This window comes from Perognathus longimembris, chromosome 2 (assembly GCF_023159225.1).
Source record: "Perognathus longimembris pacificus isolate PPM17 chromosome 2, ASM2315922v1, whole genome shotgun sequence".
NCBI lineage: Eukaryota > Metazoa > Chordata > Mammalia > Rodentia > Heteromyidae > Perognathus > Perognathus longimembris.
Window position 1 is genome coordinate 22,425,590 of NC_063162.1, and position 26,870 is coordinate 22,452,459.

At 42.1% G+C, this 26,870-nt stretch overlaps 1 protein-coding gene across 1 annotated transcript in view; it reads right to left on the reverse strand.

Annotated features, from left to right (window-relative positions):
* The window catches only part of Slf2 (SMC5-SMC6 complex localization factor 2), a 65,099-nt gene extending 49,498 nt beyond the window's left edge, over nt 1–15,601 (reverse strand). Inside the window, exon 1 of the mRNA XM_048338442.1 lies at nt 15,459–15,601. The gene's annotated coding sequence lies outside the window, so the exon portion shown is untranslated. The remainder of the gene's footprint in view (nt 1–15,458) is intronic.
* Nucleotides 15,602–26,870: the final 11,269 nt, after the last annotated feature.

Consider the following 26,870-nt stretch of genomic DNA (forward strand, 5'->3'; position numbering starts at 1 on the left):
ACAGATTCTTCCAAACTGGTTGTGGTGACTCAGCTGTATAATTCCCAGAACGAACTCAAGGTTGAGGCAGGAGGAGAGAGTTGGAACCTAGTTTGAACTATATAGGGAAAAAAACAACAACTAAAAAAAAAAATCTTCCAAAGATAGGATAGGAAAAATACTGTTCCATTATGTTAACGATCTTAAAAGAAAAAAAAAAGCAAAAATCTTCCAAACATGGGGAAAATACTGTTAATACTGTAATAACTGTTACTAGCCAAAATACCAACCACAAGCTTTGTTGTTGTTTTTTTTTTTGCCAGTCCTGGGGCTTGAACTTGGCCAGAGCACTGTCCCTGGCTTCTTTTTGGCCAAGGCTAGCACTCTACTACTTGAGCCACAGGCATGTGGTGCTGAGGAATCGAACCCAGGGCTTCATGTGTAAGAGGCGAGCACTTTACCACTAGGCTGTATTCCCAGCCCCAACCACAAGCTTTCATGAACAGAGGTGCTCAATCCTTGGAAAGAAGAAAATCTAAAATGAAAAAAAAAATTGGACAAATATTTCAAGTTTACTGTACTAGGACTGAACTAACTGCTTCTGTTGCTAAGCCTACCAAACCGACCTAAAACTTACCTCCTATCTTTTCCATGGCAGCCCTGGGGAGGAAGAATTAGCAGGACTAAAGTGGTCAACAGACTGGCAAAGGGGAAGGTAGAATGAAAATGGTGAACATACTCACCTCTGATTCAGCCAGAAACCTTTTATGTACAGTTATATGTGAGGTTAGTGATAATATAGGAAAGGAAATATCAAAATAAAGGGCTTTTAGTTTTCTGTTTTTAATAGCTGAGAAATTGCTGCTGTTGTAAGCATTGTTTCTTACATATAAAAGAACAAAGCAGGTGCTGAAAATGTGTTGAAATAAATGGCATGCATTTGTTTATTAAGGCCTTTTTACATGTATTCCCTATCCTGATTTAGCGCTTTTTATTGACTGTTTCTACATAAAGAAGTTCCTGCTTCTATAACACTATATCTACAAAACATTTAATCTGATTCATTTCATTGCATGCTCAGTCCATAAAGAAGAATAATGCATAAAAGCATGTTCTGCATGATCAATTAGTTGCTTTTTTTTATTATAGCATTTGAATCATCCAGCCTCTAAGGTATCACTTTAAAGTCTGTACTCATGCTACCTAACAATAGTTTTCACATATTCTTAATCTAAGCAACAGATTATGGAGTTAAGTGAGGCAAGAAATCCCTTGATCAATAAATGGAGATGGAGTCATAATGAAAACACAATTTTAAAAATCTCTTCTTAACTGGGAAGTAGTTATCTAAATCCTCAATAAGCATCAAGGCTCTTCTTTGTTTAAGCTGCATAGGAAAAATGATAGAGATTTGGGCTGCAGGGTGAAAATACGTTCAACATACTAACTAGAAAGCTGAGAGTTTCTAAAGGCTCTTCTTTCCTTGAAACAGACTTGAACGTCTATTTTGTATTTATATTTCTTTCCCATCCACCCATCCTATCACTTTAAGGCTTTTTTGTTTGTTTTTTACAGTCTGGAGATGGAACACAGGGCCTTATCATCTATGAAACATCACCTGAAGATCTCAAGAAGGGAAAGGCCAGTGCCTATGTGCATCTGATCACGTAAAATAATATTTATCTAAATGAACTCCAGGAAATGGAGAGAAGAGATCTTTCCTTTGTTGCTGTTTTTATTTTCTTTCATTTGTTTACCTGTCTTTGGAGGAGGTAAAGAGGGACACAGAACTGGAGGGGGAAATACAGCAGTGGTACTCTCTAGATAGTATGTTGAAAATGAACTGTACAGCTGGGTGCTGGGGGCACCCAGGTAGAGAAGTGTGTGAGACTCTTATCTCCAATAAACCACTCAGAAAAAGCCAGAAGTAGTGCTGTGGCTCTAGTGGTAGAGCACTAGTTTTGAGCACAAAGAGGCTTGGGGATAGCGCTCAGTCCCAGAGTTCAAGCCCCAGGACTGACATAAAAGAAAATGAGCTATACAACTTATGGATGGGGATGGGAGGGGAAAACTGGGAAAGAGCAAGGGAAGGGGTAAATTCTCCAAAAAGAAATGCACTCTTTATCTGACTTATGTAACTGTAACCCTTTTGTATGTTACCTTGATGATAGCAATAAAATAAATAAGGGAAAGGCCAGGCATTTCAAGACCCACACAAAAACTCATATATCCTATATGCAGAGTCCTGATATTATCTATTCAGTGGTGGAGTTTGTTGTTTTAATGTGTCCAGTGACCCACTATATCAATTTCTAAACCTAATAACTTGCCATCAAAGCTTGAGAAACACTTGACTATAGGCTGGTCTTTCTCAAACTAATATTTCCCAAGGGTTTTCTTATATTTCAGGTGATAAGTAATATCTATGCTTACCACTACTGGTAAACAAGTGACTTTAGATGAAAAAAAATTTTTTGACAGTCCTGGACCAAGCACTGTCATTGGCTTCTTTTTGCTCAAGGCTAGCACTCTGCCACTTGAGCCACAGCGCCATTCTGGCCATTTTCTATATATGTGATACTGGGGAATTTAACCCAGGGCAAGCACTTTTGCCACTAGGCCATATCCCCAGCCCCGAGATGAAATTTTAATGTCTCTCCCCCACCACACATACACCCCTACCTGAAGGATTGACCCCCCCACCCTATTGCCTCAGGCCCATACAGACACTAGGCAAAACCTCAAGGTTTTGAGGACCTACTTTGACATGCAGGCAGGGTAATTCACCTAGGCCCAGCTATAAACAATCTTTTTGGGGCTAAATGGAAAAGCCCCAACTTCCTAGACCTAGTGGTGCTTTCATTTCCTTGCTCAGACCCCATATAAGCCTGGTCCCAAATTCACCCCCTCGAACAACCCCCAAACCCTGCAGGGAGGTCTGTGCTCCTGACTGTTCCTCAATAAACAGTCTTCGCCTGTTGACAAGTCCAGCCTATTCCTTTTCTGAGCTCCATTTTCCTAACACTACCTACCTACCTTATGTACATACATTACATAGTTCTGTATAAGACAAAGAAAAAAACAAGCCTTAAAGTAACTGTTTTAGTTATTTGATTCATGTTTCCTATAATGCTGCTCAACTTCCACTTAGACATACAGTACTGCCAAGATGCTGTCTCTAGAAACCAAGAGCCGGGGTGCACTAAGTACCCTCGAGATGTTTGGATTTCATGACATTAAATTACACTTGGAGTTTCCTAGGCAGCCCCTAAAGCTAAGTTGATGTGTTTTTTTTTTTTTTTTCTGTTCAGCGTCTGTTTGTAGTTTGTAGATTTTTTTTGTGTGTGGATCTTGAGCTAGGCGCCTGGCCCTTCCTTTCTTGAGCCCCTCACATGATTTTTCTTTCTCTGTCAAGCTTTCAAGTTAATTATTTCCTGTTTCTCTGTGCCTGTTCTTTATCCCACTTCTCAAGCCATCCTCCACATACTCTTGCCCCCTCCCTCTCACCAGCACACACTGCCCCCCACCCCACTAATGAGCCTTTGTTTCTTGGCCTAACCTACAGTACCCTCCAACAGCCTTGGAGTTAATATCACACTGTAGCAATTTTAGAGCAAAATTTTGTGATGCTTGTAGAATTAGAAGTTAAAGTTCCCAGCTTTTTAATAATGTTCTTTGTAAGTGACCTTTTGTTCTCTTGGTCTTTGTGAGCTAAAGTACTATGTGAGCCAGTCAGCCCAAGATGTTTTCCCTCCTGGTGACTGCTTAGACTCTCTGCTATCAGTTATGTTAACTCCTCCAAGGACTCCCACCTTGAGCTTGACTCTCCCAGCACACTTGAACTGTTGTTTATGTTAACCTTGGTTCCGTGTGACTGTCCCACTCCTTCCCATCAAAGATAAATTCCTTTGACCTGTTGCTTTGCACAACTCAGGGGGCTAAGATGAGCTGAGATGTGCTCCATGAAAACTTCATGTACAGAATCCACTCCACTTTTGTGGTCTTTGCTTTCTTGTCCCCATGCCCAGAAATCTTCCCAAACAAACCTTTTATGGTCAACCAGCCTTAATTTCTCCAAATTATTTTCCAAATCCTGGCTGAGATTTTGTTTTAATACTTTAACTTAGTCTTGCTTGCATTATTCATCATCCTTCTCAGCCTTCCCTCAGTTTTTCTCTCCTCTTGTCTTCCCACATGCACCCACAGTTCTTTGATATATTTTGCCTAGTGTCCAGTTTCCTGGCAATCTATTTCTAGCCCACTATAAAGTAAAGCACAAAAAGCCATTATAGGGGCTGGGAATGGGGCTTAGTGGTAGAGTCCTTGCCTAGCATGCGTGAAGCCCTGGGTTCAATTCCTCAGTACCACATAAACAGAAAAAGCCGGAAGTGGAGCTGTGGTTCTAGTGGTAGAGTGTTAGCCTTGAGCAAAAGAAGCCCAGGGACAGTGCCCAGGCCCTGAGTTCAAGCCTCAGGATGGGGCAGGGGGGAGGGGGAACATTACAGAATCTAAGGTTACATCTTTTACAAAAGTTTTACTTCTTTAATTGCACTTGCATTTCCTCTGACAGTTATGTAAAAGTTCCTGCTGTAGGCTGGTCACTGTGATAGTGGTTCCTGTAACCTGTATTGATGTCCACTTCTGCATGTGGGCGCCACTGAATAGTGGAAGCTGTTTAGGGGAATCTGAGCTTCCTTTGGTCACTCCAGCTGTGGGGCAGAGGGGCACTCCTTCTGCCCTCCTATAGCTATACCATCCAGAAGCAGGAAGATTTGTGTAGAAGGAGATCCATGATACATTAACTGTCTTTCCAAGGAAGCTTCCTGGGCTATCTCTATATCTATAGGTTCTAAATCTATATCCATCGGCTATAGAATGAGAATATTCCAGAAAGTTCCAAAAGGCAAAACCTGAATCTGCCACACTCAGAAAGCACTCTATGGAGTCTATGTGAATAAATGATGTGTGGGCATCCCCCACTGTAGCCACCAGCCATTTCACTGGTGCTCTGTCTCTAGCACTTGTGGAGCAATGTTAGCTTCTCATCTCTTAAATACACCATGTAGTTAGGTCTATAATGGTTGTGTCTATACTAGACATGTTGATTTTTTTCTTGTCATTGTTCTCTGAATATAGAGTCTTCAGTATTTACATATAATTTCCAACGTATTAGGTATCATAAGTAATCTAATAGTAATCTATAGAGGAGGATGTATATAGGAGGTAGGTAATATATAAGTAAATGAATCAGGTCTATTTTCCCATCTGTTAAAGAAAGTTGGAATCAGCATATTTCTTAACAATGCCAGAAATTTCAATGAGCCTTACTGTTGGGTTAGGCACTATCCTAAGAAGTTTATGAATACAGACCCATTTAATCACCACATTCCTGCAATAGAAAACAGTGGCCTTGGGGCTGGGGATATGGCCTAGTGGCAAGAGCGCTTGCCTCGTATACATGAAGCCCTGGGTTCGATTCCCCAGCACCACATATACAGAAAATGGCCAGAAGTGGCGCTGTGGCTCAAGTGGCAGAGTGCTAGCCTTGAGCAAAAAACAAGCCAGGGACAGTGCTCAGGCCCTGAGTCCAAGGCCCAGGACTGGCAAAAAAAGAAAAAAGAAGAAAACAGTGGCCTTTATTCGGTCTGCTGATGCATGATAAATGGCGCCTGGTACCCAACTTCAGTGGAGGAAGGTGGGACCGGGAACATTGGAGGGCACATTCCTGACTAAATAGGGGCAGCATCTCCAGGTCATAGTTTCCATGTGGGAAAGCATGCATGCTTCCTTTCCTCTCAGCTGCAGATCCTGAGGAGGGACGAAGTGAGACATGACAGGCCTGCAGTAAAAGCAGGCAGCCACTTGATGTTCCCATATACATGCTAACATTTGTTTATTTCTATAGTACTATGAGATCATGCTCTCTTAAAGCAAATGTTTTTCAGAGCCAAAAGAAGAAATACTGTTTGGGTGCCTGGAGGAGTGTTACATGGAATGGGTAAAATTCTTACCCAGGTTTATTTTTAGAAATTACCTGTGACAACAAAAAAGACCATTGGCCGATACGTATCAAATACATAAATGCTGCACTGGGAAAATGGCTCCAATGGTAGAGCATTGCCTAATAAGCCTGAGGCCCTGAGTTCAATCTCAGTACTACCAAAACCAAATAAACAAGCATACAAACTATATATGTATGTGTGTCACCAGTCCTCTGACCCAACAGTTTGCTTTCTACCTTCTAATTTATCATAGACATATACTTTCCTTCCTTCCTTCCTTCCTTCCTTCCTTCCTTCCTTCCTTCCTTTCTTTCCTTTCCTTCTTTTCCTTTCCCTCCTCCCTCCCTCCCTCCCTCCCTCCTTCTCTGTTTTCCTTTGTTTTTGGTCCAAGACTGGGACTTGAACTTGGTACCTGATGCTTTCACTCTTTGGCTAGCACTCTATCAACTGAGCCATGCCTCCAGCCCCTTAGAGATATTCATTGTTCATTCAAATGTTCATTCAGCAGCAAAAGACTGAAAAGGAACTAACTAGTCACATAGGAGGCAATTGATTGAATAAATGTCAGGAAGTCTGATTTGGGGCACACAGGATGTGTGGTGGTAAATTGTGCAGTGTGCCCCACTGTCTAAACCCCTTCCCCTGTCACCCTCAGCACCCATGTGTTCTATCAGTCACCAAGTCTTAGGATTTTGTACCCCAAGTACTACCTGTATCTTTTCTCTTACACACATTTTATATGATTCTTTTTAAAAATGTAAAAGCTATGAGAAATATACAAAAATATTATAAACATAGTGCTAACTGAAGGACTGCCCCCCCCCACCCTATTGTCTCAGGCCCATACAGACACCAGGCAGATCCTCAATAGGCGAACCTGCTTTGATAGGCAGGCAGGACATCTCACCTAGGCCCAGCTGCAAACAACCCTTTGTGGGCCAAATGGAAAAACCCCAACTTCCTAGACCTAGCGGCGCTTTCAATAACCTGCCTCCTTACTCAGACCCCATATAAGCCTGGTCCCAAATTCACCCCCTCCACAATCTCCAATCTTACAGGAAGGTCTGTGCCCCTTGCTGTTCTTCAATAAACAGTCCTCCTCCTCTGTTGATGATCCAGTCCAGCCTATTCCTTTTCCGGCCGCCTCTCATCGAACCTTTTTCCTCTTTTGGAGGCCTTTCACCATTGGGAGTGCAGAGCCCGCTGAGCTTACTTTGGGCTAAACAGCTGCCTGAACCAACCTAGTGGCCTTTGCCTCAGTAAGCAGTGCATGCCTCATGGACGGCCACCCCATGTGGCTTGAGATATTATTGGCCCCCCAAGTAAGCCCAGAAAAGGCCTTGAGAGTGGGATGCAGGCAGGGTCCCAGGGCCCCCTCTCTAGGTTTCCTCCTAAAGGCCATCCTGGATTAGCATTCCATAAGCTCAAGTCTATTCTCCTTCCTGGCTCCTGTAACCACATTCCTCTTTAGCTGGTCTGGATTCTTTAAGTAAAAACTGTCTGCTCCAAGCAAACTTCTTCTGTTGACCTTTGCCCTTTCTTACTTCTCTCCTTTTTCCTTCACCCCCAAAATTCCATAACATACCCAAAACAAATCTATCTTTTTTTTTTTTTTGCCAGTCCTGGGCCTTGGACTCAGAGCTTGAGCACTGTCCCTGGCTTCTTTTTGCTCAAGGCTAGCACTCTGCCACTTGAGCCACAGCGCCACTTCTGGCCGTTTTCTATATATGTGGTGCTGGGGAATTGAACCCAGGGCTTCATGTATGGAAGGCAAGCACTCTTGCCACTAGGCTATATTCCCAGCCACAAATCTATCCTTTTTGCCTTTGGGACTCAGACACTAAACCATTCCTTTTCTCTTTCCTGAGCCTACTTACTTCAAAATCTGGATTCTTAATTTCTCCCTTAAGACAAGCTGCAGAGTAAAATCTCTCCCTCTTACCTCTACCCTGATAGCTCTATTCAATTGCCTCCTCTCATTGGAAACCTGTTCAGCCACCCCCTCCCCCAATTCTCTTTACTGGCCTAGGAGACTGACACCTAGGAAGAGAAAGGCCACATGGAGAGTTTCTGCAACCCCCCTCCTCTTCCTCTAAGCTTACTTTTCTTTGTTCTAGGTGTTTAAATATCCAATTCATATACTAATGCCTCATCTTCGAAGTTGTTTTAAAGGTTTTCCATTCTTGTTATCAATCTTTGTTTAAATGGATATTCTGTTAAAATTCTGTTTTGCTTTTTGCTAAATCTTGTCTTGCCCAAACCCAATCCTCTTCATTCCTTTCCCTGCCCTCCTCCTTGAAGTAAATCCCCTAATCTGCGACACTTCACACCCTGCTGTGGCCTCCTACCTCCAGCTGGTCCTTATCTTTCTTAAAGACCCCACCACTTTTTTTTTTTTTTTTTTTGCCAGTCCTGGGGCTTGAACTCAGGGCCTGATCACTGTCCCTGGCTTCTTTTTGCTCAAGGCTAACACTCTACCACTCGAGCCACAGCACCCCTTCTGGCTTTTTCTATATATGTGGTGCTGAGGAATCAAACCCAGGGCTTCATGTATATGAGGCAAGCACTTTACCACTAGGCCATATTCCCAGCCCCCCTCCCCCACTTTGGTAACCCCAAACCAATATCCACTTTCTCCCACTCCCTGCCCAGGGCTAAAGCCTATTATTCTCCAAAGCTTATTATTCTCCTGCCTTCTCTCAGCCTCTCTCCTAACTCTTATCCATTCTTTTCATAACACCCCAATCCTGGGAGTCAAAAAGCCAAGTGGCTCCTAGCTTGGTTCAACACCCCCGAAAAATTAACCAGGGAATTGTTCCAGTGTGCTCTATTGTGTCCAATCCCTACACCCTACTCTCCCATATCCCCATACATTCCACTTCTAGGCCCCTGGGAAGAGCCAGACCCCCTCCACGCCCAGCAGCTAACCTGCATCATCCTTCCCCAAGGGTTCCATGACAGCCCCCATTATTTTGACCAAGCCCTACAAAAGGATTTAGCCTCATTAGATCTCTCCCTTAGCCTCCCCGTTCAATATGTAGATGGCCTTCTCTGCAGCCCTTCTGCTGACCTAAACCTCAAACACTATACTCTCCTTAACTCCCTTGCTTCCTGGGGTTATAGGGCCTCCAAAGACAGAGCCCAGATATGCCAAAGATCAATTATATATTTGGGACTAACCATTTCCCAGGAGGGATGAGTTGAGGCTGAGCTCCTCAACTGTGCCCCACTCCAATCCAAGAGAGATCTCTTGGCCCTCCTGGACCTCTTTAACTTCCATATCTTGATCCCCAACTTTTCTCTTTAGCCCAACCTCTGTTCTCTGCCAGTAAAGGGCCCCTTGACGAGCCCCATGGGAGATTTGGTCACACTAATAAACCTCCTTATAAACCTTTTTCTCCTGTCCATGACTCTTCTCCTGTCTGTGACTATCTTCTGACTATCTCTGCATGGTCCCCTGGGGTGGTTGGGACAGATTCTTTCATAGGGTACCTATCCATCCAAACGATTGGATAAGGTGATACAGGGGTGTCTCCAATGTCTCCAGATTCTAACAGCTGTGGCACTCAAATTTCCCTCCACAGCCCACTCCACATTCTAACTTCTCACTCCCTTAAGGACCTCCTCAGCCACAAAGCCTTTCTCTCCTTCCCTCTCTCCCAAATAGACTCTTCATGCCTTTCTCCTTGACCTTACCCTATTCTTTGAACAAACTGCCCCTCTAAACCCTGCTACCCTCTTGCCTACCTCAGCCCAAGAACCAGAACCTCTCATACATTCCTTTCCCTATACCCTAGATCTCTCTAAGCCCATTCTCCCACATCTCAGACCTGCCTATCCCTGGGGTCCCTGACTGGTTTGTTGATGGCAGCTCTCTTAGATGCCATTATTCAAGGTAACCCAGAGGAAGTCAGCTATCCTGTACACACAGAAGTGAAATCTTTGCCCCCCCCCATACCACCTCACAGTAGACAGACCTGGTTGCTCTAACATGTGCCTTCCACCATGTTGCCTGAAGAGAGGATTTTTAACCCTAAAAGGATCCCCCATTATCAATACCACATTTATCCAGGACCTCCTGGATTCTGCACTGCTCCTGGAGCAGGCAGCCATCATTCATTGTCTGGATACCAAAAGGGGAAACATTACATTTCTCTCTTTGCAGACTCACTAGTCCACAGAGCAGCCACTGCCCTGCCGAAGGATGAGGCCCAGCTCCTCGTTCAGACAGCAGCAATGAAAAGGACCAGTAAGGAAAAATGTAAATCAAAAGAAAAGTTAGTGAAGAGAGCCTTGGAAAGGGAAATTGGGGAAATAAGAAATGGTTTCCTCTGGATAAGAAAGGATTTAGAAAGTAACAATTGTCTTAAAGGTATGTTCCATGGAAATTATGACAAACCTTAAAAAGTTTGAGTATGTAGCAGATGGTATGAGTATGTCTTAAAAGATGGAACTTGAGTAAAATTGGTATGTAATTAAGGTGGCTATGATTTACAGTAAAAATTACCATCTCATTCATTATGTACTGTCTATGAAAGTCATTGTTTAAACCAAAGTTCACTTAAATGTTTGTTTATGTCAAGGTCCTTCAAATAAACACCTTCTAACTCAAATGCCATTTTTTCCCTGTTAAATATGTAAGCTGCCTTGGATACAGAGCTAAAAGAACACCAGCTCCTGCATTCTTTGTTATCATCACAAAGGTTTAGTGACATCTACAATGTCTTAGCCTCAATTAGTATCCTGAAAGTATCATATGCAATTAAGAATGTTTCTATTTGATCTCCTTGTTGCTTTAATTGTGGCAAAGACTGCAGTTCAAAGCCAGCCCAGGCAGAACAATCCCTCTAGAGCTCCATCTCCCAACTAACCAGCAAAGAGCCAGGCTGGAAGCTTGGCTCAAGAGAATTAACCAGCCAAACATTGGACGTGGCATTGTGGCTCCAAGTAGTAGAGTGCTAGCCTTGAGCAGATATGCTCAGGGATAGTGCCCAGGCCTTGAGTTCAAAGAAATGCCTACTGAGCCATCCCAGGGACAAGCACCTGGACCTTCAGGCCAGTCTAGATAACCAGGAACCATGGAGAGGAGGAAGAGGGTCACATCCTAAATGGAGCCATTCTGTTTACCCTTTCAAAATTAGCCAGAGCCAGGAGATCAAGGGAAATAAGTTAAGAGGCTTGCTCATCTAATGCCATGCCTGTCTACCTTCTAACTGGACAGAAATTTACATTCTTGCCTTTGTTACCTGCTATTTCTATTTCCTTTCCATACTATATCTCCAGTGATATGGAAATCCCTCCTTCCTGGTAATAGGCCAAACTGGGATTATGCTCCAAATATGCCCAGGGTTTGTTTTCCTATGTCATTACCAACCAGTCCTGCCACCTTGTCAGCCTTTTGCCTGATCTCACCTTTTTCAAGTTTCTCTTTAACAGGACAACAGCCCTCGCTCAGGACACTACCTGGGAGCACATCAAGGCACTGCAGGCAACTGGAAGCTGCCCTTCCCTGCCCAGCACAGACCTGCACCCTGAAGACCCCAACCCACTAGCTCCTTGAAGCCCCCATGTCAGCAGGAAGTAGCCAGAATAGACCACGACGTCCCTCAACTTTTTATACTACTTCAGAGTTTCAAATGATGGGAATCTGCCTTGTTCTCCTGTTGCTCCCCTACAGCACATTCTTTTTATGTATCCAAAGATCCTATAGGAAGGACTTGCCTCTCCCTTCTAGGCCCATTCTTTCTATGTATCCAGAGATGGAATATGAAGGATTGACCCCTACCCTATTGCCTCAGGCCCATATAGATACCAGGTAAAACCTCAAGATGGGAACCTGCTTTGATATGTAGGCAGGACATCTCACCTAGGCCCAGCTGCAAACAACCCTTTGTGGGCCAAATGGAAAAGCCCCACTTCCTAGACCTAGTGGTGCTTTCAATAACCTGCCTCCGTAGACCCCATATAAGCCTGGTCCCAAATTTACCCCCTCCACAATCTCCAATCTTACAGGAAGGTCTGTGCCCCTCGTTGTTCCTCAATAAAACAGTCCTCGCTTGTTGATGATTGAGTCCGGCCTATTCCTTTTCTGTTCTCCATTTCCCCAACACTCACCATCTTTAACTCACAGCCTTTTATCCGGCAAAGGAGCTAAAGAGAAACTTCTCAGAAAAAGAGGTGGGAATGGCAAAGAAACACTTGAGGAAATGCTCATCCCTGGCATTCCCATAAAGGAAATGCAAATCAAAACTCTGAGATGCTATCTTACCCCAGTTAGACTGGCTGACATTGTGAATTTGGACAACACTAAATGTTGGTGGGGATGTGGGGAAAAAGGAACCCTACTGCACTGTTGATGGGAATGTAAACTAGTACAACCACTCTGACAACAGTCTGGAGGTTCCTCAAAAAAATCTACACGTGGATCTTCTCTATGACCCAGCCATACTACTCTTTGGGCATTAACCCAGAACGTCACAAGCTAGGATATCTTAACAACACTTGCATGTCCATGTTCATTGCTGCACTATTCAAAATAGCCATGATATGAAATCAGCTCAGATGCTCTACAATAGACGAGTGGATCCAAAAAATGTGGCACATAATGGAATTTTACACAGCCATTAGAAAAAATAATATGTCCTTTGCAGGGAAATGGTTGGATCTAGAACGAATCATGTTAAGTGAGGTAAGCCAAGCTCAGAGAGACAAATGATACATTTTTTTTTCTCATACATGGAAGCTAGATCTAAAATACCTTGAGGGGCTGGGAATATGGCTTAGTGGCAAGAGTGCTTGCCTTGCATACATGAAGCCCTAGGTTTGATTCCCCAGCACCACATATATAGAAAATAGCCAGAAGTGGCGCTGTGCTCAGGCCCTGAGTCCAAGGCCCAGGACCAGCAAAATAAATAAATAAAAATACCTTGAGACATAATACATTATATAGAACTCTAGATACTCATACCCAGTGAGACTAAAAGAAGATACTCAGGAAAAAAGTGTAATGTAATGTCTGTGTGCACCTATATGTGCAACATATAAAATAGTAAATATCAAGCTGGACAAAGGAGGCTCATACCTGTAATTCTAGCTGCTCAGGAGGCTGAGATCTGAGGATCACAGTTGAAAGCCAGCTCGGGCAGAAAAGTCCATGAGACTCTTTATCTCCAATAAATTACCTAGAAAAAGCTACAAGGGGCACTGTGGCTCAAGTGGTAGAGTGCTAGCCTTGAGCGCAGAGAGACTCAGGGACAGTGCCTAGGCTCTGAGTTCAAGCCCCAGAACTGGAAAAAAAAAAAAATGAAATGATACATGTCAAAATGAACTCCAAGAAATGGAAATGAGTTTTTTTCTTTGTTTTCTTTTTGTCTTGTTTGTTCATTTATCTGTCTTTGGGAGGGCAAGAAGAACAAAGAAATGGAGAAAAATGGGTAACAAATGCATCAGTGGTACTCACTAAATACTATGTTGAAAATGAACTATATCACCTGTGGTTGGGATAGGAGGGAACATCTACTCATTGCCTGACTTATGTAACTGTAATCCCTTTGTACATCACCTTTTTTTTTTTTTTTTTTGCCAGTCCTGGGCCATGAACTCAGGGCCTGAGCACTGTCCCTGGCTTCTTTTTGCTCAAGGTTAGCACTCTGCCACTTGAGCCACAGTGCCCCCTCTGGCCGTTTTCTGTATATATGGTGCTGGCCAGGGCTTCATGTATATGAGTCAAGCACTCTTGCCACTAGGCCATGTTCCCAGCCCCAGTTTTCCTGTGTCTATTCCAATATTTGACATTATGATCTCTTTCATTTTGGTAATCGGAGAAGCATAAGTGTTTTTTGTTCTGTTTATTTTGCATTCCCTTGATTATTAGGTCGAACATTTGGGGGCATAAAGTTTCTTCTTATATTTTTCTAAATTTCATCCATTTTCTTCTAAATTACTAATATATTTCTTATTGGTTTGAACAATTTAGAAAAAAATACCTATTTTCAATACCCCCAAATACTTTCTATCCCTCAGTTGCTCCCTGGTGTAAAACCCTTGCAAGTCTGTTGCAAGAGCTTTCAAGTTGGCCTCTGCTTTACGTTTTACTTTTCTTTTCCATATTGGATCCTCAACTTGTCTTTCTAATAAGCAAATCTAGGCATGCTGTTCCAAAAGTCATCACCCACAGGGAAACAAAACAAAACTTCATCAACCACAAAGACCATACAAAACTCTGAAATGAAATTTAAGTGCTCCACGATAAGGTCTCTCTACCTGATCTGTGTTATCCCACTGTTGTTCCCTGTGCATCTTGTCTCCAACCATTCAGAACAGGGGGATTGGCTGTTCTTTGGGCACATCAGCCTCACTCCTGCTTCTGGGTTTTCCGGAAGAGCCATGTGGTACTATTTTACCCTCCTAATGAAAACAAGGGACCTAATTGTTCCTTGCTCAATCCTCCCACACATTGTTGAGTCCACTGTAACATGTGTACTCACTTTACCTATGTGAAATTGAAGTGTGTGTGTGTGTGTGTGTGTGTGTGTGTGTGTGTGTGTGTGTTTTCTACACTGAAAGCTTCAGTTGGATAGGGCTATGACTACTCATCTAAAGAGGCAGTATAGCTATTACAAGTGGCTCTCACTTGTAATCCTAATGACAGGAGGCTGAGATTTGAGGATCACAGTTCATAGCCAGCCCAGGCAGTAAAGTCCATGAGATTCTTACCTGCAATTAACCCTAAAAAGACCAGAAGTAAAGTTGTAACTCAAGTGGTAGAGCACTAACCTTAAACACAAAAGCTTAGGGATGGTGCCCAGACCCTGAGCTCAAGCCCCAGGACTGGAACTAAAATAAAATAAAATAAAATAAAATAAAAAAAGACTGTACAGCAGGGTGATCAAGAGTCTGGCTCTGAAGCGAGATTGCTCAGGTTTGAATCTTAGCTCCATTGCTCTGTGAAGTTATTTAACCCTCAGTGCCTCAGATTCTGCATTTGTAAAATAGAGATGGAAATAGTACTCACCTCATTGCTTGATGTTAATCTAGGTAGTCCATATAAAATGCAATAATAGTACCTGTCATTTAGTAGATACTCAGTAAATATTCATCCTTCTACTATCTGATTATTAGCTGATAACTGTAAATTATAACTATTATTTACTGATATAATTATAGTCGGCATTTAATAAGAGGAAGTGCAAGGTGCAGGCAAGAACTAGCCTAGCAACACCTGGACATGTCCAAATAAAATTTTACGAGTTACCCTACTGATGTCAATTACTTCTGGTTTTGGTTTTGACCAATTAATGCCCTTTTTCTTCCTCTCTTTCTCTAGTCCCTCCATTTTAGGCACTCAGCTTCCCTATAAGAAACAACTAGAAGCATAGAAAACTGTGTTGCATCAAAGGAACCCGAGAACAGAGAACATTGTTTGCATTTGAAAGGTCCTGGGCTACCTCCACCCCAAGATCTCTCCAAGGCACTCACCAAATCTGCCTTTTTCTCTCTTCTCTTCACTCCTCTTGAAGCAGGCTTCAACCCGAGATGTCAACTAATGGTAAGCCCAAACCATCCATGCTAAGATTCCCCCAGAACTCAGTTTCCTGTGCTGGAGCTTCACATGCTCCTTACCATAATGTTTTCTTTCTGAGCTTTTGCAAGCACAAAGTTCTTACTTTGTGTTCTTTTTATGATCAGAGCGGAAAATAGCCTCTCCTGAGTGGTTGGGGGCAGAAAAATGTGCTTTGTTTTTGCTTTGTAGAGCATAGCCAGGAAATGCCACGCCTAATTTTCTAGAAGCCCTTAGAGTGCTGCTGGCTTAGATCACAAATGAAAAATTCAGATGCAGACAGGTGTGAAAGTCAAGGGATCAGCCTCAGGGATTCTGAGTGTCTCCAATTCAGCAGAACAAATGGAAAAACAACAGGTGTCCACAGATGGACTGCCCCATGAGATATTCCTACTCAAAGCTCACTTTGGTACTGAATTCTCTCATGAAATCTTGCCCTCTCTTTGTGTGGGCCTTACCCCCCCCTTTCTCCACGGGGTTTGGGAAATTATGCATTCTACTGGCTTTATGTTACCAGTACCTAGAAGTTATATGTGACTCACCCAGGATTATCTGGCTTTAGTACTCAAAGTTTTGACATTTCCAGTTGTTTGTTAGTCACAGAGCATTGAAGCCTACCTGCTTGCATAACAATTAAAAGTATGGGTTTATTGGTTTAAGCAAATGCTCAGGATAACCAAGACTAACAGACAGAGAACAGGAATCCCATCCCTCAGAGTTCTCTTAAAAGAAGACATTAGCAGGACACTAGTGGTTCACACCTGTAGTCCTAGTTACTCAGGAGACAGATCTGAGGATCCTGGTTCAAAGCCAGCCCCAGGCAGAAAAGTCCATAAAACTTTTATCTCCAATAAACTATCCAGAAAAAGCTAGAAAGGGAGTTCTGGCTCAAGTGGTAGAGGCTAACTAAAGGATTGACTCCACCCTATTGCCCCAACCCATACAGATACCAGGCAAAACTTCAGGTATTTGTGAACTTGCTTTGATATGCGGGCAGGGCAATTCACCTAAGCCCAGCTGTAAACAATCCATTATGGACCCAAGGAAAAGCCACTAACATCCTAGACCTAGTGGCATTTTCAATAACTGCTGTCTCTTTGCTCAGACCCCTTATAAGCCTGGTCCCAAATTCACCTCCAAAACCGGGAGAAGGTCTAAACAGTCCTCATTTGGAGGGAGAAGGTCTAAACAGTCCTCCCCTGTTGATGATAGAGTCTGGCCTATTCCTTTTCCGTTCTCCTTCATTTTCCTAACACTAACCTTGAGCAAAGGAAGCTCAGGGACAGTGCCCAGGCCCCAGGACAGGCGCGCACACACACACACACACACACACACACACACACACACACACACACACAGACATTTTCAGGATGGTGAAGGTATATTATGAAAGAATCAACCTGACTTTCTTAATATTGGAATTATGAATAGGGTTGGTGAATGAGAAAGAAGCTATTTCATTTATTATTTCCTAAAGTAGACAGAAATCAGAGCCAGGGACTACTACAGTGAAAAATTTTGTAGATTTTGTAACATATTCATTTTGTTCTCATTGTGATTTCCCTGTTTGTATCATGGAGTGATAGCCGAAAACATTAGCACTAAAATTTCTTAGGTGCTGGTCAATAGACCCATGGTAGCTTAGAGGCAGAGGACCCTAAAGGATGAATGGCAGTCTCCAAAGCAGAGAAAGTAATTGGGTATGTAGCAGAGGAAGAGAAGTCTGGACAAGGTACAGTGTGGTTAGTAGCAGAAGGGACTGGGCAAGCAGCAGCGAAGTTCATATATGAGTGAGAGTTGCTTATAGCAGCATTATCTGCAATAGCCAAGCTGGAAATGATCCAAATACCCATCAAAAGGGGATTATTAAATAAATGATGGAATGGCTTTACCATGGAATACTAAGGAATCATTACGAAGACTAGAGAGGGTATAAATGTATGGATATGAAAAAAAATCCCTGAGGTTTGTAATGTGAAAAAGTTCAAATTGCACAAGTATTATGCATATAGTGAAATCTCTTTTGCCTGTGGAGGTTCTTTTCTTTTGTTTTTTGGTCAGTCATGGGGCTTGAACTCAGGGCTTGGGTGCTGTCCCTGAACTCTTTTGCTCAAGGCTAGCACTTTGCCACTTTGAGCCACAGTGCCATTTCCAGTTTTTTGGTGGTTAATTGGAGGAAAGAGTCTCATGGAGTTTTCTGTCCGTGCTGGCTTAGAATCACAGTTCTCAGCTCTCAGCCTCCTGAGTAGCTCAGATTACAGGCATGAGCCACCAGGGCCTAGTTTTATGTGGAGTTTCTTCATAAGAACTGGCATGTAGCCAGGTGCCGGTAGCTCACACCTGTAATTCTAGCTACTCAGGAGGCTGAAATCTGAGGGTTGTGGTTCAAAGCCAGCCCAGGTAGGAAAGTCCATGAGACTCTTATCTCCAGTTAACCACAAGAAAACTGGAAGTGGCACTATGGCTCAAGTGGTTGAGTGCTAGCCTTGAGCTGAAGAGCTCAGGAACAGGGCCTAGGCCTAGAGTTCAAGCCCCACAACCGACCCCCTCAAAAACAAAATATTGGCATGTAATACTGACTTACACATTTTGTGTATGTAGGCAATGTCTTGGAGAAAATATAAATGCTCTTTGATTTACAATGGTGTTATGCAGAGATAAACTCATCTCAAGTTGAAATAAGTAGAAAAGGCAGGTAGTACACTTCTCTACTGAACATCACAACTTAGCAAGGTAGTACATAGTAGAGCAGAATATTGCCCAAGATATCCCCTGGCCAATTTAGAGCTACAGCTCAGTATCCACTAGAGATTATCAGATAACACACTACTTGCCCAGGAAATGGATCAAAAGTCAGAATGTAATATCTTCAGAATGTATATTGCTTTCTCACTATCATAAAGTAAAAAGAGAAAAATCATTAAGTGAAGCCATCGTAAATCAGGGACTGTTCACGTACAGAACTGTTAACAGTGCCTCACTCCACTCAGCCTTCTAGGACTGTTATATAAGGGAGGTATCAGGGAATTATTATTTTTTACTTTATAATCTTTTATTTGGTTTGAAGGGGTCTCTAGGATTTGTTAAGTATTGGATCATATTAATCTGCGAATAGGGATAATTTGTCTTCTTCCATCCCTATTGGAATCCATTTTATTCCTTTCTTCTTATTGTTTTAGCTGGAAATTTCACTACCATACTGATTGAGAGTGCAGAATGGATACCCTTGTCTCATTCCTGACTTTAGAGGAAATGATTTCAGTTGACTATGATATGTGTGTGTGTGTGTGTGTGTGTGTGTGTGTGTGTGTGTATAAGCGTGCTGTTCCTGGGTCTTGGACGGGCCTAGGCATTGTCCCTGAGCTTTTGTGGTTAAGTATCACTTGAGCCATGGCTTCACTTTTGGCTTTTTTTGGTGGTTCATTGGAGATAAGCATCTCACAAACTTTCCTGCCCTGGCTGGCTTTGAACTGTGATCCTCAGATCTCAGCCTCCTGAGTAGCTAGGACTACAGGCCTAGACACCAGCACCTGACTTGATTGTAGGCTTGTCATATATAGCCTTTATTAAGTTCAGATATGGTCCTTGTATCCATAGTTCTTTCAGAGCTTTTATTGTAAACGGATGTTGAATTTTGTCCAAAGGTTTTTCTGCATCACTTAAGTGATTGTGTGTGGGTTTTAGTGTGAGGGGGGCATGTCCTGGGGCTTGAGCTCAGGGCCTGGATATGCTGTCCCTGAGCTTTTGTGCTTAAAACTGGTGCTCTACCACTTGAGCCACAGTTTGACTTCCAGGTTTTTGGTGGTTAATTGGACATAAGAGTCTTATGAACTTTCCTGCCGGGGTGGGCTTTGAGCTGCAATACTCAGGTTTCAGCCTCCCAAGTAGCTATGATTACAGATATGAGCCACTGGCTCCAAGCGTGATTCTTGTTCGTATTTATCTGATGCATTACATTTATTGAGTAATATATGTTGAACAAGTTTTGCATCTGTGGGAGGAAACCAACTTGATTGTTTGATTTTGTTTGAAAGTTCTGAAAATCATTTATTTATTTATGTGTTGGTAAGAGCCTTTTGATGGGGTCAGCAGGGTGGATTTCAAGATTTACAATACAGTCAGCTCTCATATCAGTGGGTATAATCAACCATGAATTAAAAATATTTAGGGAAAAATCCTGTCTATTCGGAACATATATAGACTTAAAGAAATCACTCCCTAAACTATAGAACAATTATTTAAATAGAATTTATATTGACTTAGTGTTATAAGTAATCTAGAGATGATTTAAAATATATAGGAGATTGTGGATATGTTATACCCAAATGATACAAGACACTTAGCCTTTACAGATTTTGGTATTTAAGAGAGGTCCTAAAACCAGTTTCCCATGGATTCTCAGAAACTATTGAACTAGAAAGCCTCTCTCTCTCTCTCTCTCTCTCTCTCTCTCTCTCTCTCTCTCTCTCTCTCTCTCTCTCCCAGTCCTGGGGTTTGAACTCGGGGCCTGAGCACTGTCTCTAGCTTCTTCTTGCTCACGGCTACCACTCTACCACTTGAGCCACAGTGCCACTTCTGGTTTTTTCTATATATGTGGTACTGAGGAATTGAACACAGGGCTTCATGTATGGGAGGCAAGCACTTTACCACTAGGCCATATTCCCAGTCCTAAAAGCTTATCTCTTAATGCTAATTTTCTTCCTTCCTTCCTTCCTTCCTCCTCCCTCCCTCCCCCCTCCTTTCTTTCTTTTTCTCTCTCCTCCCTTTCTTTTTATCTCCCTTCTTTGCTTCCTCTTCTTTTTTTCTTTCTTTCCTCCCTCACTTTCTCCCTCTTTCATTCTCTCCCTTCCTTCCATTCTTTCTCCCTCTTTATTTCTCTATCTTACTTCCTTTCCTCCCTTTTCCTTCCTTCTGTCCTTCCTTTCTTTCTTTTCTCCCTTTCCTCTTTCTTTTCTAACTCTCCTCCCTTTCTTTCTCTCTCTTCCTTCTTTCTGTCCTCTTCTTTATTTCCTTCTTCCTCTATCTCTTTTTCTTTCTTTATTCTTCTTCTTTTTTTTTTTTTTTTTTTTTTTTTTGGCCAGTCCTGGGCCTTGGACTCAGGGCCTGAGCACTGTCCCTGGCTTCTTTTTGCTCAAGGCTAGTACTCTACCACTTGAACCACAGTGCCACTTCTGGCCGTTTTCTATATATGTAGTGCTGGGGAATTGAACCCAGGGCTTCATGTATACGAGGCAAGCACTCTTGCCACTAGGCCACATTCCCAGCCCCTCTGTTTTTCTTTTCCACTCTTTCTTTCTCTCTCATTTCCTTCCTTCTTTCCTCTTCCCTTCTTCCTTCCTTTTTTATTTCTTCCTTCTCTCTTTCTCCCTCTTTCTTTCTCTCTTTTCCTCCTTATCCTCCCTCCTTCCTCCCTCCCTCCCTCCCTCCCTCCCTTCCTCCTTCCCTCCCTTCCTTCCTTCCTTCCTTCCTCTTTTTTCTTTCCTCCTTTTTCCCTTCCTCCCTCCCTTCTTCTTTCCTTTCTTCCTTTGTCCTTTCTTCCATTTATTTTTGTAGTGATGAGGATAGAAGACAGGACCTCTTGCCTACTAGGCAAGTGCTCAACCACTGAGCTTATACCCATCCCTCAATGCTAATTTCAAATAGGAATATAGACTTTGTTCTTCTGGTTTCTTCCATCAGTGAGGATGATGAACAAAATTACAGTATTAATTCACATTCTTAGCTGGGTACAGTGGCTCATGCCTGTAAGCTTAACTACTTAGGAGGCAAGAATGGATGATAGCAGTTCAAGTTCAACTGTAGGCATTTATGAGAATCTGACTTCTAGAGTTGAAACCCCTTTGTAATAATTTTTTTTAATTTTATGAGATTTTATCTCAATCAAGAGTTGGGTGAGCTGGCAGCCATCTGTCATTCCCAGTTACATGAGGGAAGCACAAATAGGAGGCTCACAGCCCAGACTGGCCTAAATATAAATGGAGATCCCACCGTGAAAATAGCCAATGATAAAAAGGGCTGGAGTTGTGGCTCAAGTGGTAGAGAGCCCTTCTAGCAATCTCAAAGCTCTGAGTTCAAGCCTTAGTAATAATTAAACCAAGAAAAGCATAGCCCAATTTGAAACTCTCTAAACAGATAACAAAGGAAAAACTTACTAATGATTTTTCTCTGCTTTTCACCTTCCCTTTTAATTATAATGAAACCATTCACTGCTCCTGGTTTGAAGTACTTGTGAATACACAAATGAGTTAATTTATATTTCACCTCTTTTGATAAATGCTTGAGGGCAGTTCAGTTGCTTGTGAGTGAACTTTTGAATCTGGAGAAATCCTTCTTACCAGTGCTTGTAACACTAATTTATTAAAGCCATGAAAATTCCTCTAAGATCCTTACCCTTGGCTAGAGGCACTGGCATTTGAAGAATTCTGTTTTTTCTCTGGAGAGGAGCCTCACACCTGCCAGTCACAGTAATGCTTAAATATTGACATGGACAGATGTCCACAATATCTAATGTGGGTTGGGAGAAAGAAAAGAGGGGGAGAGAGAAAGAGAGAGGGCAAATTCTGCTTTTGTTTTCAGTTTCCCAACCCTCTGGAACTCACTACCACTAGTGAAACCACTTTTTTTTTTCCTATGTAAATAGGTTTGGGGTCTTTTTCTTTCATTCCATAAATTTATGCGAATGTTCTGAGAGGCTAGATAAATGTAAAAGCTGGATGTGATCAATAGGTGATATTGATCATAGAGAGTTTTCAGAAAGCTGTGTTTAAATTTGAAGTAAGCTAAGGTAGGAGGGTGCTCACCAGTTTCCTGCCAGTCAGGAGCTAGACAAAAGGTGGCCCTCTGGCAGTGAGAAAACTGCAGTGAATGACAGGTTCAGCTATCAGGTGGCCAGGGAGACAGAACAGCTGAGAGGTTTCTCCATGGAGAACTAATCAGGGGCTAGAGCTTCCTGGAGATGGGCTGCTGGGACCAAGTGGGATTTACTAGGTTTTAGCTAATCCTTCATTTGGAGACATACAAATTACCTGTCTGGCCTATTTGCTGGTGTGCCATACAAGACACCCCTGCCCCCCCCCCCAAAAAAAAAGAGAGGCCCAGGAGAAAGGCTTCTGAGGTGAAAAGAGCCTTCCTCCAAGGGATGGCTGGTGGCAACTCCAAGTATTGTTAACTCTATCAAGAAGAAAACAAAGGATGTCACAATTAATAAGCCAAATTATAGCAGTCTTTATTGCAAAGGCCAGTGACTGCACAGAGAAGGGGCATAGGTTTCCCAAATCATGTAGCCCCAAGATAGCTCAGAGCTGGTCTTTTTAAAAAAGCCACCACCTTTTTGGCAAGCCACTTATGAAAGGCTTTTTTCTTGCATAGCATGTCCAGAAGTGAAAATGAGCATGGTTAGCAGGTCTAGACTTATTTCCCAGAATACTGGGCAGGTGGAACAATTGGGGGTTTTCCGCAGCACTCATTAAGCAAAAGAACTTGTGGTTTCCTGCAGCACCTAGCACCTTGTAAGCAGACTACAGCACTGGGGTGGAGCCTCTTCCCTTAGGGGATACATGAATAAATGGTGTTACTTCTATCAGGCTTCAGGCTTAAGGACATGATCTATTTCAAAAGCAAGTCTCACTTGATGAATAGTTGGTCACCCAAGAAAAGAGGAGGAGATAGAAGGAGAGGAGAGGAGAGATGAGGGAAATGGAGGAAAGGTAAGGTGAGAGACTAAGAGAAACAGAATAGGAGAGAATAACACCTAGTGAAGACTTCCAGTAACTTTATTAAAAAGGAGTCAAGAATCAAATCTGTCTCACCTGAAAGGTTCTTCATTATGTGTGACTTCCTTAGTTGTGTTCTTTATATTTTCCCATCTGTTTCCATGGTGATTAGCAGTAGCTGTAAAGCAGTAAAAGCTTTAAAATAAAATGTGTTTGTCAGAACTAGAAGTGTGACTCAAGTAGTAGAGAGCCTGCTTGGCAAGGTAACCCCCGCCCCAATACCTGGGGTGGTTGGGCAAGAACTGATGCAAAATGTGTTTGTTTCTAAGGGCAAGAAGGGAAGGGTTTTGTCTAGCACATTATTTGGTCCCTAATAATAGGTTTTAATTTGTTTCTATTTTTTTCAAAGATACTGGTGGGGAGAAAGGCCAATACAAATCAACAATACTACATATACACACACACACACACACACACACACACTTTTTCATTTTTATGGTATAAAAAGGTATGATTGATTAGTCAAAGGAATACATATTTCCAGTTTCTAAAGATGTCACCTAATTACATTATGGAAATTTACTTTCTACCAATAATGGAGAAACTATTTTTCCTTCTGTTAGGTTTTTAAGGTAGGTAGCCGGCTGGGGATATAGCCTAGTGGCAAGAGTGCCTGCCTCGGATACACGAGACCCTAGGTTCGATTCCCCAGCACCACATATACAGAAAACGGCCAGAAGCGGCGCTGTGGCTCAAGTGGCAGAGTGCTAGCCTTGAGCGGGAAGAAGCCAGGGACAGTGCTCAGGCCCTGAGTCCAAGGCCCAGGACTGGCCAAAAATAAAAAAAATAAAAAAATAAAGTAGGTAGCCGGTAAAGGAGAACGCCAAGCAGTATTCAGGCAGGCGATGCATGACAGGAGAGAAAGGGTGACCCTTGCCTGGCCCTGCCTTATCTAGGGCAGGGGGCAGTGGCAGGGGGGTGTGGCCAGGTGGATTAGGATGTGACCTCAGGGAAGGGGGAGGTAACTGCCTCCTGGTATGCCGGTTACCCAGGCAACTGGGTGGAGACTTAATGAGGTGGGGGCCATCCCCATGGAGGCCTCCCCGGGTGGATCTTAAACCTACATCCCTCTTGGCAGTGAAAGTTACAATCATTTAAATTTAAATTTTTGATAGTCTGAAAGATATGAAGTAACATCTCAAATTTCTGATTACTAATAATTTTGTGCCTCTTTTCCTATGCATGCTGTTTATTTAAATATGCTCTTTTATGAAGTACCTTCTGATATCATTTGTTCATTTTTTCTATTGGGTTTATTTTCCTTTTGCCTACTTATGAAACCTTTCTGTCTATTGTTGCTTTTAATTATTCATCTCTCCTATAGAAATCATTTGTCTTTTGGCTTAATTTCATCGTTGGTCATACAAGAGTTAAAAAAATTGTTACAAGGTAAATTATGTCTATATTTTCTTTTATAGCTTTTGAATTTCCAATCTTGCTTTATAAAACACTCCCTCCCTCTATATTGAACATGTAGCCTCCTAAATTTTCAAGATTGTTATTGTCTTATTTTTTTACATTTGTCTTTAATCTGTAAGAAGTTTGTATTTGTATGTAGTATAAAATAGAAGTCTAGTTTTATCTTATTCCAGATGGAGGTTGTCTTGGCACCATTTATTAAATAATCCATTTTTTCATAGAACTGAAATAACAAATATCTTGTATAATAAATTCTCATATATATGTATATATACATATATATGCTCAATCTATTTCTGTGTTCTCTATTTTATTCCACTGATCTATTTATCTATTCCCATGCCAATACTAAATTGATTTAATTACAGTAGTTTTATAGAATAGTCTGATATCTGGGAAGATAAGTCTCTCATAGTTTATTTTTCTTTTTCACATTTGTACTTGCCATTCTAAAGCCTTCTATGTAACTTTAAGATTAGCTTACTAAAGTGAACTAAACAAGTAAAAACTCTCTTGTTATCCAGTTAAAATTGTGTCAAATGTGTGCATTAATTTTGGGGAAAAAATTCAGTGGTTTTGTTGCTGTTGTTGTTGTTACTGGTTGTGGGGCTTGAACTCAGGACTTGGGTGCTGTCCCTGGGCGTTTCTGCTCACGGCTAGCGCTCTACCACTTTGAGCCACAGCCCTACATTTGGTTTTCTGGTGGTTAACTGGAGATAGGAGTCTCATAGGCTTTCCTCTCCAGGCTGGCTTTAAACAGTGATTCTCAGATCTCAGCCTCCTGAGTATCTAGGATTATAGCCATGAGCCACCAGTGTCCAGCTCAGTGTTCTTTCTTTTGTCCTTTTCAAAGATATTTACTGATCAACTTCGCAATAAGCCATGATAAATCAGTGAAAAATATAGACATATTCTATCTTCCTGTAGTCCAGTTATTTTGCTCATAAAAATTGGCCCAGCAATTCCACTCTTGGGCATCTATCGAACAGAAATGAGGGTTGATGTCCACCCCAAGATAGTACAAGAATACTCAAGATAGCTTATGCATAATAGACAAAAAATGCAAAGTATCACAACTATCTCAGCTATAGAAAAGATTAAATAATGTGGTATATTTATGCAATGGGATAACACAACAATGAAGAAGAATGAGCTACGGATACAGTAATATACCACAGATAGTTGAGTATAAAGAGGTAGACACAGGAGTATATACTAAATGAGTCCTCAAATGAAACAACTTAGAAATTTTAGGGTAGAATAGTGGAAACTTTTGTGTGTGTATGGGTGGTGGTGGTAGATGCATATTGACTGAACAAACACAAGGGTATCTGCTGGTAACCACTTGATCTAGCTAGTGGATATATATATATATACATATATATACATATATGTATATATATATATTCATCAAGCCCTATGAACTATCCATTTTACTGTTTGTAAGTTATATTTCAATCAAAATGGAAAAAAGAAAATCTAAGAGCTGCAGGTGTGACCCAGTAGTAAGAGTGCCTTCTTAGGAAGGTATGAGGATCTGAGTCCAAATCCCAGTACCGTCAAAACAGAAAAAAAAAACTTTACTTGTGAAACTGCCTTCTACCCTCTCAAGGTGTCTATGTTGCTAGCTGTGTGTGGATCCCTACCTTCTGCCTTTTCTACCTCTGAAAAAACAGTTTTCTAGTGGTTCCTAGGCTGAACTATTGAAATCTTGAAGCTCCTGCAGCTGCTGATCACGTCACAATTTTTCTATTGTACTTCTCTAACTGCATTTTATTGATTAATTAATTAATTAATATGTGCTAGTGCTGGGGTTTGAACCCAGGGCATGGGTACTGTCCCTTGGTGCTCTTTCACTTGAGACACAGCCCTACTTCCAGCACTTTGGTGGTTAACTGAAGTCTCTTGGAGTTAATTCTTGCTCAGGCTGGCTTCAAACCTCCATCCTCAGATTCCAGCCTCCCGAATAGTTAGGATTATGGGCATGAGCTACCAGCCCTCAACACTCTTCTACCTTAAAAAAAAAATCATTTAGGGCTGGGGATATAGCCTAGTGGCAAGAGTGCCTGCCTCGGATACACGAGGCCCTAGGTTCGATTCCCCAGCACCACATATACAGAAAACGGCCAGAAGCGGCGC